Below are 14,444 nucleotides of genomic sequence, written 5' to 3'. Positions count from 1 at the left end.
ACTGCAAAATGTGCTCTGTGTACATTTCTGTGGTTGCACTTAAACAGTGGTTTTTTTTTTTTTTTTTTGGACAGGCAGAGTGGACAGTGAGAGAGACAGAGAGAAAGGTCTTCCTTTTCTGTTGGTTCACCCCCCAAATGGCCGCTGCGGCCGGCGCACCACGCTGATCCGAAGCCAGTAGCCAGGTGCTTCTCCTGGTCTCCCATGCAGGTACAGGGCCCAAGCACTTGGGCCATCCTCCACTGCACTCCCGGGCCACAGCAGAGAGCTGGACTGGAAGAGGGGCAACCGGGACAGAATCCGGCGCCCCGACCAGGACTAGAACCCGGGGTGCCAGCGCCGCAAAGCAGAGAATTAGCCTATTGAGCCGCAGCTCCTGCCAAACAGTGTTCTTTAATCTCTCAAACTATTTTCAGTTGTTTAAATAAAGATATACTAATAGCCAGGAAACTCATGAAAAGGAATATAATATCATTAGTCTTCACAGAAACGCAAATTAAAACCACAATGCCACGTGCCCTTCCAAATCCTCTAGAATGACTAACGCTTCTAGGTCTGGGACTAGCAGGTGTGAACAAAGACAGGGGACAACTGGAATTCCCATATACTGCTCAGAGGAATGTACAATGGCATAGCCACTAGGGAAAACAGCTTGGCAATTTCTTAGAAGCATACACCTCTCCTAAGATCTAGCAGTCCCAATCCGAGGTCTATAACCATCAAAAATGAAACTATGCACACACAAACATTTGTGCCCGAATGTTTACAGCTATCTTTTTGCTACTAGCCAGAACCTGGAGACAGCTTGCCTGTCCCTCATCCAGTAAAGGGGTAAGCAGGCTTTCCTATCACCACACAGTAGAGCACTAGCAACATGGAACAGGGAGATGTGTTAATACAGGCAACAACGTGGGTAAATCCCAGAAACATTGTGTCAGTTGAAAGAAGACACAAGAGAGAACACGATGTGTGACTCCATTTCTATGAAATTGTAGAAAAGATCAAATTAAACCAGGTGACTGAAATTAGGTCCATGTTTGCCTGGGAGGAGGGGGCGAAGACTGACTTACAAAGGGGCACAGGCTACTTTCTAGGGTACTGAGAAAGTTCTGTTATGGAAAGGGTGGTGGTGGTTACGTGGGAGGATGCATTTGTCAGCACTCATCAGACTTAGTACTTTACCTGTGTGTTTTGTTTGTAGAGTATATGTAGACAGACTTGGTTTTTGTAAAGATTTATTGAGCATCTACTAGGTGCCAGGTTTGTCAAGTGAGAAGAAAGAATAAAGAGGAAGGAGGTGGAGAGATGGAAGAAATGGGTTACAATCCAGGGCCCCAGAGGAATTGAGGAGGAGGAAGACCCAGAGCATGCAGACCGGCCTGCCGTATTGGGTGTAGAGGAAAAGCAGGCAGCAAGTCCGGGGGCGACTGGGAACAGGTGGCAGGGCTGTCGGGTTGGGCCGTGCAGGTGCTGAGCAGGGCTTATGAGTTCCCTCTGGTGGGTTTCTCTCATTTTCTCTGGTTCAGTTGAAGGAGAAGGTAAGCAGTCTGGTGTTTAAGGAATTTAGGAAAAATCTAAGACTTGGTGATACAGGAAGTGGCTAGGAGAGGAAGGAGGTGAAGCCGGGAGGGGTGCGGGGGAGAAGACGGGGCATCTGAGGGGCCAGAGAACGAGAGAGTGCTGGGGCCGAGAGGTTGTGCTGGGGCTGGATCGGGAGCCGAAGCTTTCGGATCTGCTCCCCTTTAGCTCACAAAGCACCCAAGACTCCTGCGGCCCCCTGTGTCTCAGTGACTTCCACGCGTTTGTTGACGGCCTGGTGTATGGGAAGCCAGCCCGCTTGTCAAGGGGAGTCTGTGTGGGCTGCTTCCACCTGACAGAAGAGGAATCCTCCCGGGGCTGTCTTCAGACGGCTCCCCACCCGCCTACCCCAGCACAGATCCCACACTGCGGGTCTAAATGGAAAGCCTACGTATCTGTCTAGAATTAAACTCTACATACCCTTTAGCCAGCAGTTTCACTTGTAAGAGTCTTTTCTGACAGGTGTGTTTGCATAAGTGTGCAACAGCTTCTGTACAAGATTACTCATTGTAATACTATTTTTAGTAGCAACCCTAGGAGGAGAAGTACAGGAAGAGACTGGCTCAGGAAATAAAGGTACTTGCAGACAATGAAGAACAAATGATTGCATTTGAAACAAGAACAGGAAGAGCGTGGAGGGGCTGATGTGGACTGGTGTTAAATCACGCCGTCTGAAGTCCACCTGAGGATAAAGGGTATGGGGTGTGGTGTTTTATCATTTGTATAAAAATAAAATCAGGGATGTTTCCACTCTCAGGGGACGCCTGAAGCCACAGATAGTACTGGGCTCTACAGACACTCTTTTTCCTGTATAGCCATAGCTAGGGTAACAACTATAACCATACATTTTAACAACCTCAGCCTTGATTTTTTTTCTTTCCTTATGAAGTGAAGAATGTCCACCTTTTCACTTATAGGAAGCCATTATGGCTTCTCCAGGAGGGATCTGAATTGCCAGCACCACCGCTCTTGCTCCCTGGGGCCACAGAGTCACAAGCACTGTGCGCCCACCACTGTCGATCTGCTAACCCACAGGGCCCTTACGTGACTACAGGGCAGAGAGCCAAGGGGATGATTCACGTCCCTTGCAGGATGACACAGGACAGTGAGAGACTTCCTCACGCCTCTCAGAATAGTGCACAATTGAAAATGATGACACATTTCTGGAATTTTCCATTGAATATGTTCAGACCACGGTTGACCTCAGGTGACTGAAGCCATGAAAGGTGAACCTGCTGATACGGGAGAGTCCTGGAGACCACTGACACCAGGCAGGGAGAGTGGTCTGCAGCATAGGGAGGGGGAGACTTACTTCATGCCAGGCACCCTTATTTACCTTCTTTTTTCTTTTTTTGAGATTTATTTCTTTATTCAAAAGGCAGAGTTACAGAGAGGCAGAGGCAGAGAGAGAGGTCTTCCATCTGGCGGTTCACTCCCCAGATGGCCGCAATGTCTGCCGCTGTGCCGATCCGGAGCCAGGAGCCAGGAGCTTCTTCCAGGTCTCCCACATGGGTGCCGGGGCCCAAGGACTGGGGTCATCTTCTACTTCTTTCCTAGGCCACAGCGGGGAGCTGGATCGGAAGTGGAGCAGCCGGGACTTGATGGGATGCCAGCGCTGCAGGTGGTGGCTTTACCTGTTACACCTGTAACAGGCTTTACCTGTTACAGCGCTGGTCCCTATTTACCTTTTTACCTTTACAGTTTTTGTGAATTTATGCTTACAATTTTAGTAGAGGGACTAGCAATGTAGTGCAGTGAGCTAACCCACCCCTTGCAACCCTAGCATCTCATACAAGCACTGGTTTGAATCCTGGCTGCTCAGCTTCTGATCCGGTTCCCTGCTAATGTGCCTGGGGAGGTAGCAGAAGATGGCCCAAAAGCCTAGGGCCCTGCCACCCACATGGGAGATCTAGATGGAGTTCTTGGCTCCTGGCTTCAGCCTGGCCCAGACCTGGCTGGCTGGTTCGTGGCCACATAAAGAATGGAATGGACTAGTGGATGGAAGACATTCTCTCTCTCTCTCTCTCTCTCTCTCTCTCTCTCTCTCTCCCCTTTTTCTTCTCCCTGTTGTTCCACATGTCAAATAAATTTTAAAAAGAAAGAAAGAAATCAATATTCAGTAATTACACAAAACATTTAGTAGACATAGACTTTACTGGTTAAAGTCTGGAAGGACAGGGGCCGGCGCTGTGCTGCAGTGGATTAATGCCTTTGCCTGAAGCGCTGGCATCCCATTTGGGCACCAGTTCGAGTCCCGGCTGCTCCACTTCCGATCCAGCTCTCTGCTATGGCCTGGGAGAGCAGTATAAGATGGCCCTGGTCTTTGGGCCCCTGCACCTGCGTGGGATACCCGGAAGAAGCTTCTGGCTCCTGGCTCGGATTGGCGCAGCTCCGGCCGTTGCGGCCAGTTGGGGAGTGAACCAACGGCTGGAAGACCTCTCTCTCTCTCTCTGCTTCTCTCTCTGTGTAACTATGACTTTCAAATAAATGAATAAATCTTTAAAAAAAGAAGTCTGAAAGGACAGGGGAGATGACAACCTAAAGAATGAAGTTCTAATGGTGGAATCTGAGGACCTGAACCTCAGAGGATCCCTGAGGGGTCCTCCTGCTGCCAACTTCTCCAGCACCTCCTGCAGTGTCCCTGGACGCAGGAGGCCTGGCCTCTGCGAATGGGAATCCACAACTTATCCTTGTCCCCACCCCTCACCTGTCAATCACTCAGCCACCTGGCAGCCTCACCCACTGAGAACACAGCCAAGAGTCAGAGCCTCTTTTAAGGCTTGGAAGAGTTGCCCTAGACAGGTTCCTAAGACTCCTGTGTTTCTTCCATCCTCACTCGGCCCGTTTTCCCCTCTCAGGGATCCACTTGCCCCCAGAGGTTATTTGAAACTGCAGACATTTGAGATCCAGCAGATGCACAAGACGGACTTCCAGAACTACCTATGTGGCTGGCGGCAGCACCTTCCAGGAGTGAAGTTGCTATACATCCCCCCCGCCAGGCTTCTCTCCAGGAAGAACCCCAGCCACTTCACAGACAGCTGCCCTCAGAAACTGTCCTGTGGTCTGCTTGCTCCCCTCGCCGTCCACTTGTCCGTTCTCAACAAGGCCCGTCTGTTCTTGCTACGGAGCCCTCTCCCTGCCTCCTGTCCCCTGGTGAGGCTGCTCTGCAAACCCGGTCTCAGCTGCATGCAGGAGCCTCTTTGGCTGCAGGCTCCCGCGTGCACAGAGAGAAAGCTGGGTTTCTTTTCTCCTGGCACCGTGGCAATTGCCGGTCCCAATCCCTGGCCCTAAGTCCTCAGTGGAGGAAAAGTTTCTCCCCACACCTTGCTCGCAGAGGATGAACCATGCTTGGTTAACAGGTGTCAGAGCCCACAGAGGGAAAGAGCACATTGTGAGAGCAAAGAGTGTATTTCTGGCAGGTGCCTTCTTTGGGGCATGGTGAGCACTATTTAAAAAGCAGTGACAAGAACCTGCACGAAGTCCAGGTCATTTGCCCTGTCTGGTGCCCTCCTGGCTGCCAGGCGGGCCCCCAGCCTCCCCCCAGCCGGCCTCTGGCATCTGCAGCCGGTTTATCACAGGGAGCTAAATAATCCTTGAGGGTCTCTGATGGGGAAGATCGAGAAGAGCCTTGTGCTTTGGGAAAACGTCTCCATAAAGCTTTTTAAACTATGTGAGGCTTAAACAAGTAAACTCCGTTGCTGAGAAATCTTCGCTTTTATAGAATGGCTCATCCCCGGGGATTCACTTAGAGTAAGCAGTGGGGGTGGAGAAGGAGGTGACAAATTCAACCCAGTGCACCAGGGAGGACCTGCAGCACCTTGCTTTTATTGGGAAGAAGCCCAATAGACAGAGACTCAAAGACAGGGTACAAATCTCTCTCTACCTCTGTTTTATCTTTTGTACAACGGCAATAATAACCTTCAAGCTCCCAGGGTTCCTGAATCACTGTGATGCTTCCTTCTTTCCTTTCTTTGGTTTTATTTATTTATTTGAAAGGCAGAGTTACAGAGAGGTAGAGGCAGAGAGCAAGAGGTCTTCTATCTGCTGGTTCACTCCCCAAATGGTTGCATTGACCGGAGCTGGTCCAATCTGAAGCCAGGAGCCGGGAACTCCTTCAGATCTCCCACGTGGTTGCAGGGGCCCAAGGACTTGGGCCATCCTCCGCTGCCTTCCTAGGCACATTAGCAGAGAGCTGAATTGGAAGTGGAGCAGCCGGGACTCAAACCAGCACCATATGGGATGCTAATGCTGCAGGTGGTGGCTTAACCCACTATGCCACAGTGCCCACCCCAATGAGTTTATTTCAACTTAACTCATGCTGACAAATGTCTGTGAAGAATCTACTGTATGCCCTGCCAGTGCTGGGTAAGCCTGGAGAGAGCAGAGAACTGAGTAACGGTGTTGTTAACATGAAAAAGCTCAGAATCTGCTAGCACCAGACTAAGCAACAGATACAAAAGTGCCTTACAAAGGAAAATTTCCTTTTTGAAAAAAAAAAAAAAGATTGATTTTGTTTATTTGAAGGGTAGAGTGACAGGGAGAGACAGAGGGAGACATTTCCCATCTGTTGGTTCACTCCCCCAAATGGCTTCCACAGCCAAGGCTGGGCCAGGCCGACCCTGGGAATCAGGAACTCCATCTTGGTCTCCCAGTTGGGTGGCAGGGATCCAAGTACTTGGGCCACCTGCTGCTGCTTTCCCAGGTGCATTAGCAGGGAGCTGGATCAGAAGTGGAGCAGCCAGGGCTCAAACTGTTGCTCCAATATGGGATGCCGACACCAAGAGCCACGGTTTAAGCCTCTGTGCCACAATGCAGGCCCCAAAACTTTCCTTTACAAAGGAAAAGTGGCAATATATGTTCTTGAAGCATAGAATTTATAGCGACATCCTCAACAGAGGAACAGCCTAGTTCAAAACTAAGGCCCACGGACCCAGCCTGGCTCAGCACCCATTCTCATGAATGAAGTTTCAGTGGAATGCAGTCAGGCCCGAGTGATTGGTTAGGGGAGAATATTTGGCTTTTTCTGATTGGCTGTTTCAGGGACGAACATTAGGAAAGCCTCCAGTTTCTAATCAAATCCTGACTGTGCTGGGTCAGTTGCGCGAGAGGCCGGTTTGCCATCGGGGGCTGCTTGCCTGAGACGGAAGCCTGACTTCCTGTCAGTCTGACTCGCAGGTGGTGAGCTAGCAGCCTGGGCTGCTTTCCCCGGCCGACCGGTTGCTGCAGGTTATGGGTTGGAGTTCTGTTTTGATATATGATCCGCAGCAAAGAAAGGTGTGCTCTCCCTGGGTTCCAGGTTAAGTACGTGAATGGATACTGGAGGGCCTTGAAGTCTCTGCTCCTTCATGTAAGTTGGGGGTCACGATAGCTCCTTACTCATAGAGTTTGAGAAAGATTAAGTCTGCATAAAATGCACCCAAGAGGCTGACAGGTACAAAGCGGTGTCAGTGACTGGGCCCTAATCCTCACACAAAACTCTGAGCTCCTATAGCTTTTGTCCTTAGGCTTTTCTTTCCTTTTCTTTTTAAAAGTATTTTACGTATTTATTTGAGAGGCAGAGTTACAGACAGAGAGAGGCAGAGAGACAGAGGTCTTCCGTCCACTGGTTCACACCCAAGATGGTCACAACAGCTGGAACTGGGGGAGCAATCTGAAGCCAGGAGCCAGGAGCCAGGAGCTTCTTCCAGGTCTCCCACATGGCTGCAGGGGCCCAAGGAGCTGGGTCATCTTCTGCTTTTCCAGGCCATAGCAGAGAGCTGGGTCAGAGGAGGAGCAGCCGAGACTTGAACCATTGCCTATATGGGATGCTGGCACTGCAGGTGGTGGCTTTACTTGTTACGCCACAGCTCCACCCCCCTCCCGCTTTAGGCTTTTCTATCATAGGGTCTGGCACAGAATAGGTGTTCACTAATATTTGATGAATGAATGAATGAATCGTGGGAAAGCAGGCCTGGGGGCATCTTGGCAGTCCATCTTACACACAGGATCATCTCTTTGATTCTTTACTACAGCAAAACAAAACAGCTGGCCTTGGGCCCTGTCCCATGCTCCCACTTTAAAATCCAGCCACAGCCCTGTGTGGAAGCTCGGGAGGAGCCTGTTCCCTCCCCACCCCAGCCCGAGAGGCCCAGGGAAGGGCAGCATCAGACTCTCCGTGACATTGGACTCTACTGAATTATTCAGGTGTTTCCTTAATTACTGGAGACTTTAAACTGCCCCTCTGTCCTCTTGGGAGCCTTCCCACTCCTGCAATGGGCACTGTGGAAATTGGTGTCAATATTTACAGTCTGACTCAGCAGTTTTCAGAGCTGCTGGGATCCTTCAAATAAAGAAAAAACAGCAACCAGGCAAGACATCGCTTTGGCTTGCCTCCTGACCTTGACAAAGCCCCATTGCTCAGAGGTGCTAGGGCCCCAGGGCCCTGGAGTTATACCAGGTCTCCCCAACCTCCAGCCCCACTGCACGCGGACTGCACCCTCCCGAGATCCCATCACCCAATAATTTGTCCCGGGGTTTCCTCCCTAGAAGATGCAGCCCCCCCCCCCCCCCCCCCCAGAATCCAGGGATCACTCAGGCTGCTGATTCTGCACTCTTAACCCTTCTAGAATCAGTCCCATTCCCAGCAGGGCCTCTGCCGTGGCCAAGCTACAGAGCCTCCTGACTTGCCGCTCTAGCTATAGCCCTCCAGGACTCGGTAACTCCAGTCTTTTTCTGGTCGGGGATATTGTTGCAGGAGCTCTGGTGTGGGTGTTACGGGAGTAGTATCAGGAGGAGTCGCTTGAGTCTGCGACTTGGCCCAAAAGGTGTGGCGGGTTTTTCTTTGAACAGGATGCTTGAGGAACAGCACAGCTCCTGGTGCTGCAGCTCTCTCCTCCTGTCGGTCACAGCTTCTCTGCCAGATCTGCCAAGGGCTCTAGTCCGCTGGGTTATGGTTTCTCTTCTCTGTTGGGTTCCTTGTCTCTTTGTGGTTTTTTTGAAGATTTTTTTAAAAATTTATTTGAAAGCCAGAGTTAGAGAGAGAGAGAGAGAGAGAGAGAGAGAGAGATGTATCTATCTTCCATCTGCGGGCTCCCCCCCCAAATGGCCACAGTGGCCTGGGCTGGGCTGGGCTGAGCTGGAGCCAGGAGTCAGGAGATTTTTCCAGGTCCCCTACATGGGTACAGGGACTCAAGTACTTGGGCCATCCTCTGCTGCTTTCCCACACACATTAGCAGAAAGCTGGATCAGAAGTGGAGCAGCTGGGATACAAAGCTATATGGCATACTAGCCTCACAGGTGGTGGCTTAACCAGCTACACCACAACCCCAGACCCTGGTTCTTTATCTCTTGACCACAATAAATTAGGCATGCAGACAAGGAATAAATGGGCAAAGCAAAGGGCATTTATTGAAGAAGGCAAAGAAAGCCTCCTACCAGCCAGGAGGGCTGCCCCAAAAGTACCGCCCAGCTGGCCTGCCTGCACAGGATTTTTATATTTCCCTTTCATTTTCCCTCCCTCCCTCCCTCCCTTCCTTTCTTCCTTCCTTCCTTCTTGACAGGCAGAGCTAGACAGAGAGAGAGAGAGACAGAAAGGTCTTCCTTCCATTGGTTCACCCCCAAATGGCTGCTACAGCTGGCGTGCTGTGGCCGGCGCACTGCGACGATCTGAAGCCAGGAGCTTCCTCCTGGTCTCCCATGCGGATGCAGGGCCCAAGCAGTTGGGCCATCCTCCACTGCACTCCCGGGCCACAGCAGAGAGCTGGACTGGAAGAGGAGCAACCGGGACAGAATCTGGCGCCCCAACCTGGACTAGAACCCAGGGTGCTGGCGCTGCAGGTGGAGGATTAGCCTAGTGAGCTGCAGTGCCAGCCAGGATTTTTATATTTCTGAAGGAGGAAGTCCTCCTTGATTGATTGAGGTATATTCTAATCAGGTATTCTACGTGAAACAATCAGTGAGCTGACATTTTTTTGCATAGAAATTCTGAGTGCTTGGTCAGGTCTGTTTAGCATCTTCAGCAGCACCTGAAGGCTGCATTGTGTATGTTTTCTCCTAGTTTTCCCTGCCTGCAGCATTGCCTCCGGTATGTTTTTCCCTTGCCTTTCCAGGGGCCTCTGTTGCTTTTCCACTTAACTCTTCAAAGACTCCCCACTGCCTACCAGTCAAGTCCAACACCTTTCCCATGGCATCCAAGACCCTCTCTATCCTGCCTGTGCTCCCCTCTCTCCCTTGCACTTAACTGCCTGTAGCCTATACGTGTGGCTCTTTACATTTAAATTTTAGATAAAATCAAAAATTCAGCTTCTCAATTGTATTATGCACATTAGTCGCTTAATAGACTTAATGGACTACATAGAAATAGAATGTTCCCAACAACACAGAGTGTTTGCTACATAGCACAGGGCTTGAAACACGGGCTTGTGTTTCTCTGCACACGTCCTGCTGTTTTACTCCACTAGAACCTTGCCTGTGCTTCTGCCTGAATGACTCTTCCTCCTTTTTACCTGGGTGATGCTTCAAGACAGCTCAGGGCTCCTCTCCAAGAAGCTTGGTTGGGGGGCCAGCGCTGTGGCCGAGTAGCTTAGGCATTTGCCTGCAGTGCTGGCATCCCATATGCGTACTTGTTCGAGTCCCGGCTGCCCCAATTCCAATCCAGCTCTCTGTTATGGCCTGGGAAAGCAGAAGATGATGGACCAAGTGCTTGGGCCCCTGAGCCTGTGTGGGAGACCCAGAAGAAGCTCCTGGCTCCTTGGCTTTGGATCTGCTCAGCTCTGGCCATTTGCAGCCATTTGGGGAATGAACCAGTAGATGGAAGATTCTCTCTCTCTCTCTCTCTCTCTCTCTCTGTCAGTAACTGCTTCTCAAGTAAATAGATTTTTTTTTTTTTTTGACAGGCAGAGTGGACACTGAGAGAGAGAGACAGAGAAAAAGGTCTTCCTTTGCCGTTGGTTCACCCTCCAATGGCCGCTGCAGCCGGCGCACTGCGCTGATCCGAAGGCAGGAGCCAGGCACTTCTCCTGGTCTCCCTTGGGTGCAGGGCCCAAGCACTTGGGCCATCCTCCACTGCACTCCCGGGCCACAGCAGAGAGCTGGCCTGGAAGAGGGGCAACTGGGACAGAATCCGGCGCCCCAACCGGGACTAGAACCCGGTGTGCCGGTGCCGCAGGCGGAGAATTAGCCTATTGAGCCGTGGCGCCAGCCAATAAATAAATCTTAAAAAAAAAAAAAAAAAAAAAAAAAAGCTTTGTTGGACTTCTTGTTCTAATAGCACCTTGTAGTAACTCCACTGTCTGACTCCTTAGCATCTCCTGACCTCTCACCTCAAGGAAACAGTTCCTCCAGGGCGGGGCATGTCTTCATCAGCTCTGCATCCCCAGTGCCTGGCACAGGCCGGCATCCTCTACAGTTGGTAAAATCCACACGGATGGAACTCTCAGCAGTGCCTGAGCACAGAGCAGTGTTTGGTTGTTGACGCAGGTGAGGTAAAGGGAGACTTGATGGTCCCGTAGTTGGAATGTCCGGGGTTGGTTCTGACTTCATGCTTGGTCAGCTCTAGGGGCTCAGAGTGTGAGCAGGGCCCTGGCTCCCTGTCCAGCTCTTGGCTCTGTGGGTCACTCTCTCAAGGCAAGATGAGCTCCTGTAGCCTTGGTCCTAAATAGCTCCAGTTTGGCATCCGCGGTGCAGAGAAAAATTCTCTCCCCCAGTATCTGTCTAGTGGTTTCCTGTTTGGCCTTGCTGTCACTGCCCTCCTTATATGAATCAGGTGGGCTGTGGACAGGAGGTATCACCCTGGCTCATATGCCTGTTCCTGGGTTGTGGCTGGGGAACAAAAGCTTCATGATTGGCAGCTCCCCAAGCCCCTTGGCAAAGGAAGGAGTCAGAAGAATAGACTGGAGCGGTGCCAGGAGGTAGGGGTTTTATCACTGCAGGCCTCTGCTGCTTACTGGAGGCAGGACAGGACCGGCTGGCCTGGCTCTCTCCCTGTGCCCTGAACCCCTGCTTACTCTCTGTTGCCCTTAGTGCCTTGCCTGCAGAGACTTAGAGCCTTGAGAAACTCCATCCACCCTCAGGCTCGCAGTCCCCAGTGAGCAGGCAGCGAAGGCTCTTGAGTTTTGACGGCTTCTCTGGTCTAGAAATGCAAAGTTAATGGAGATTCTAAGGACACGAGGCATGCTCTAGAAAGATCTCTGGTAGGATTTGCCAACTCTGATCAGTGCCCCACAAGCTGCTCTGAAAATTCAAGGCGCAGTTTATGGGTAGTAGAATTCACTCTTTTCAGTGTAGAATAATAAGAGGACTTTGGTGGCAGTCATCTACCAGTCAAGACATCGAGCAATTAATTCCATGGATCACAAAAATCCCCCTGTGTCCCCTGTGTAGCCAGCCTCTCCCACAACTCAGAAAACCCATCTCTTTTCTGTCCCTATAGTTTCACTTTTCCCCAAACAGCCTATAAATGGAAACACACAGTTCATAGCCTTGAATTTTCTTTCCCTCAGCGTACGACCACTGAGATTCATCTATGGTGCCTGTTCCGCAGAGGCTGGTTCCTCCTCATTGCTGAATGACATATGTCACCGTATAGATGCACCGCAGATTAGTTATGCTCTGGCTGAGGGACATCTGGGTTGTTTCCAGCTTTTGGCAATTGTGAATAAAGCTGCGATAAACATAGATTTTCATTTCTCTCAAGTAAATACCTAGGACTGAGATTTCTGGGTTGTGTGGTAGATGTTTAACTTTATATGAAACTGCCAAACCGCCTTCCAGAGAGCCTGTATCATTTTGCACTCCTACCAGCAGTGCATAAGCCTTCCAGTTCTTTGTATTCTTGACAGAACTTGGATTTGTTGGGCTTTTATACAAGCTGCTCTGATAGACACTCCTGGCATCTCGTTATGGTCTCAGTTTGCATTTTCCTAATAACTAATCGTGTCCAACATGTTTGCATGTGCTGAGTTCCCATGCACGCGTTGTCTTTGGGGAAGTATCTGTTCAATACAGTACCCATTTTTTAAAGCTGGGCTGATATTTTTCATGATTGAATTTTGTGATTTCTTTATATTCTCTGTGTTCAAGTCCTTTATCAGATGTGTATTTGGCAGAAATTCTTCTCCAGTTTGAGGCTGTCTTTTCATACTTTTAACAGTGCCTTGAAAAATGGAAGTTCTTAATTTTGATGAAGGCAAATGCATTGATTTTTTTCTTGTGTTGGTACACTTTTGGTGTCATAGCTAAAGAATTTTGGCCTAACCCAAGTTCATACATGTTTTGACTAGAAGTTTTATAGTTTTACATTTATGCCTGTGTCTCATTTTGAGTTAATATTTTATAGGCTGTCTACTGAAGTTCATTTTTTATATCTAATTATTCCAGCATCGTTCCTTGAAAAGATTATTCTGCCTCCATTGAATCATCTTTGCACCTTTGCTGAAGATCAACTGATCTTGTTTATGTGGGTCCATGTCCAGACACACTCTCTCTGCTCTACTCATCTATATGCCTCTCCTTTCTCTGATACCACACTGTTCTGCCTCCTGCATCTTTATGGAAAACTTAGAAACCAGCTAGTGGGAGTTCTCTAAGGCTGTTCTTCAGAATTGTTTTGGGAGACAGGAATTGTGACACATCAGGTTAAGCCACTGCTTGGGACACTCACATCCCATATAAGTACCTGGGTGAGTCCCGGCTCCTTGGCCCTTCTATCCAGCTTCTGGATAATGCCCCTGGAAGACACCACATGATGGCCCGAGGGCTTGGGTTTCTGCCACCCATGTGGGAGATGCAGATGGAGTTCCAGGCTCCTGGCTTTGGCCTGGCTTAGCACTGGCTGCTGCTGGTATTTGGGGAGTGAACCTGCAGATGGAAGAGATCTCTCTCTCCCTCTCCTCTGTCTCTCTTACTCTCTCTGCCTTTCAAATAGATGCATCTTTTTTTATATATTCTCATTCTTTGGTCTTCCTGTGCACATTTTAGAACCAGCTTATAGACTGTGCATTTTTTCTGTGGGACTGTATGTAGGCGGGCACCGCCTGGAGGGGTGCATGCCTGTGAGTGACGGGTCAGAGGCAGTTCTAGTGCAGGGTGATGGATACAGGACTCCGGAGCCGGACTGCTCCGACTCACATCCTAGCCCCTGTTATTTGTTTGTTTTTAACCTTTATTATATACTTATCTATTTTATTTTTTAAAGGTTTTTTATTTATTTATTTGGAAGACAGAGTTACAGAGAGAGGTGGAGCCAGAGAGAGAAAGAGGTCGTCCATCTGCTGGTTCACTCCCCAAATGGTCACAATGGCCAGAGCTGAGCTGATCGGAAGCCAGAAGCCAGGAGCTTCTTCCAGGTCTCCCATGCGGGTGCAGGGGCCCAAGGAGTTAGGCCATCTTCTACTGTTTTCCCAGGCCATGGCAGAGAGCTGGATCAGAAGTGGAGCAGCCGGGACTGGAACCGGTGTCCATATGGGATGCTGGCACTGCAGGCCAGGGCTTTGACCTGAGAGAGAGAGAAATGGCTCATTCTCCAAATGCCCAGAATGGCCAGGGCTGGGCTGGACCCAAGCCATGAGCCAGGAACTCAGTCCCGGTCTCCCACTGGGTGATGGGGCTCAGTAACCTGAGCCATCACGGCTGCCTCCCAGGTCTGCATTAGCAGGAAGCTGCAGTCGGGAGTGGAGCTGACTATTAAGTGAGTCGTTGCAACATGGGATGCAGGCATCTGCAGCACTGGGCTGAGCACCCACCCTCTGGCTCCAATCCTTACTGGAGCTTGGGAAGGTCGCCTGACGTCTCTGGGCCTCGACCTCGTGTTCTGTAAAACGGAGAAAACACGACTTTCACAGGACTCGGTGAGGACTGTGCTGACACAGGGCAAGCAGGCCCACGGGGCC

The sequence above is a fragment of the Oryctolagus cuniculus genome, chromosome 2, assembly GCF_964237555.1.
Source record: "Oryctolagus cuniculus chromosome 2, mOryCun1.1, whole genome shotgun sequence".
Lineage (NCBI taxonomy): Eukaryota > Metazoa > Chordata > Mammalia > Lagomorpha > Leporidae > Oryctolagus > Oryctolagus cuniculus.
Note: the sequence above shows the minus strand (reverse complement) of the source record.